The following is a 2,320-nucleotide window of genomic DNA, read 5'->3' as shown; positions in this document are numbered from 1 at the left end:
TAACAAATATAAATGTAAAGTATTGTGTCAATTATTTAACTTTACTAGTTTGTCAATAAGTGACTCACAACGAATAAGTTGTTTTAACTTACAATTTAGAGTGGACCTCCTGGGACATGCAAAAAATGTTAAAATTAACATTTTTTTTTTTACTGTGTAATGTAACGATTGTGTATATATATATATATCTATATTGTCTCTTGCGTACATATATCTATATCGAATCGCGAAATTGAAAATTACACACACGGTTTAAAAAGCTTTGTTAGATTTATTACTCTTTCCTTGAAATCGTATTTTTCCTAGTAAACAAGGTTCTTGACGTGGCGTTTGTCTCAGCTCGATTTCTCATTAATGATGCTTATATTTAGCGCTAAACGCGCAGCGGCAAATGGCGGCCTCTGTTTGTTTCGTTCTCTCAATATCGCGTGTAATCTGCACAAATGAACAAACAATCGCGGCAAATATCTCAATGTCATTTGTTTGCCAGTTTCTCGGTTAGCTTGTTGTTTCGCCATCACTCGTCACTCTCTTTCTCTTTCTCGCTCTCGTCAACTCTCTTGTTGTTATGTACGTTACATGTTACGTATACACATTTACGCACGCGCGTGTGTGTGTGTGTGTGTGTGTACAATCACGGGAATAACTACGGACCGGGTTCCTGTAGTTAGTTTTCCTATATTTCTCTCCTTTGTGGCGAGAACCGCGCGAGCCCACAGGCAGGAAGAAACTTTCTTTCACGGTCCTGCACTTACGTGTCGTCCGTCTTTAGCTCCGGCGAATCAGACTTAATGACTACTAACCGCTTATTGGCATACGGCGCGGAGCTGAGAGTTAGGTCGTTTGAGTCGAGACTACGTTTGGCAACGAGTCGTGATACTCTGCGCTCTCCTCGCTTCGCAACAACTGATGCCTCCTCTTCTCTTGCTGCAAGCCGGGCGAAAGGGAAAGGTCTCCCCGATCTCTTGGATTGTAGCAAGAAGATGTGCATACTGACTTCATCCGCTTGTCGTTCGTTCGCAAGTGTGCGTTGTTCAGAGTCGAAGTCTCTCGACTCTGTTTTTTTCATAATCGCATCACGACGATCGAATATAATTCGATAGATTGTTCCTCGATTAACCAGAAAAAAGAAACGACAGAGACTAATTCCACGTTCCGGCTTGATGTAAATCTGTTGTTTGTTTTCTTTCTTGATTTTTTTTTGTTTTTTGTTTTTTTTTTGTTTTTTTTAGTGTGCGTAGCATGAGCTTCAAACTAAAAGCTTTTACACAGCTCACATCCCTAAGCTAATGTATCGTCTAATAACTATTCTCTGTTTGCTTCGCGCGCGCTTTTGGCGTTTGTGTCGTCTCGCTTTCTCAAAGTTCCCAAACTGCATCTCCGCGTTTCGGTACCGCGTATAACTCGACGTCGATTCACAGTAACATCGAACGGTTTGCAGTTGCACGCGATATATAATGTCTTCGCTGATTCACTGCGCTCGCGATATCGAGACAAGCGTGTGTGCTCCTCCTAAACGCGCGTTCCCGCTCCGTCGTCGTTGTCGTCGTTGTCGTCATCATTTGCAATATAACAGTGTAGCGACAACATTACGGGACGTCGCGCGACTTTTGCTGTCTCTGTTGTTGTTGCAATCTCGAGCCACTCGACGGCCAAAATTCTAAATCGACGCACATTGGACTAATCTAGCGCGTCTTTTTAAACGCACACACCAAGTGGACACGACTTGATTCTATTTTGCGCGCTGATTCGCAACTGCATCGCTTCGCGACGAGAGAGATCTCATCCCGACGACCGGATCTCTCTGTGTCTCTTCGATTTTTGCAAAGATCCCCGTCATCATCATATCATCATCGTCATCGCGCGCGTTCGATTCAACTTCGCAGCTGAAGGCTGTACGAGAGAGTTAACGAGCTTCTAATGACAGGGAAGATATCTCAATTTCCTTGACGCTCGTTAATTCCTCGATGCAGGACCGACGGCGCGTACAATTTCAACGTCGTGGGAAAATGACGTCTATTACCGGGAGTTTTATGAATACCACTGCAAACGAGTTCGATATTCGCGGCGCTTATGCATTTGTACGTCATCCTCGACGCGCGTACGTACCCTGACGCGCGATCGATTCGAAGAAATCTCCTCGACCGAATCGCGGCGCGTGCGTTAACTGATAAAATGTTGTTGTTTGACGAGATAAAAAAAAAAAAAAAAAAAAAAAAAAAAAAAATGTCGCGTCAGAAAACGTCGGGAAATTTAAAAATGTCGCGAGCGCGATAGCGACACTATTTATACATCACGATGAAAGGAGACGCGCACGTCT

The 2,320-nt window shown here is 43.5% G+C and overlaps 1 protein-coding gene across 10 annotated transcripts in view; it reads left to right on the top strand.

The window, feature by feature from the left end:
- LOC109851662 (homeodomain-interacting protein kinase 2) overlaps nt 1–2,320 on the top strand; it is a 44,797-nt gene that overhangs the window by 28,555 nt on the left and 13,922 nt on the right. The gene's annotated exons all lie outside the window — the stretch shown is intronic.

The sequence above is a fragment of the Pseudomyrmex gracilis genome, unplaced genomic scaffold (genome assembly GCF_002006095.1).
Source record: "Pseudomyrmex gracilis isolate BER0280 unplaced genomic scaffold, ASM200609v1 scaffold_0, whole genome shotgun sequence".
Taxonomy (NCBI): Eukaryota; Metazoa; Arthropoda; class Insecta; order Hymenoptera; family Formicidae; genus Pseudomyrmex; species Pseudomyrmex gracilis.
The sequence above is the reverse complement of the archived record's forward strand: the minus strand, read 5'-3'. Positions and strand labels throughout refer to the sequence as shown.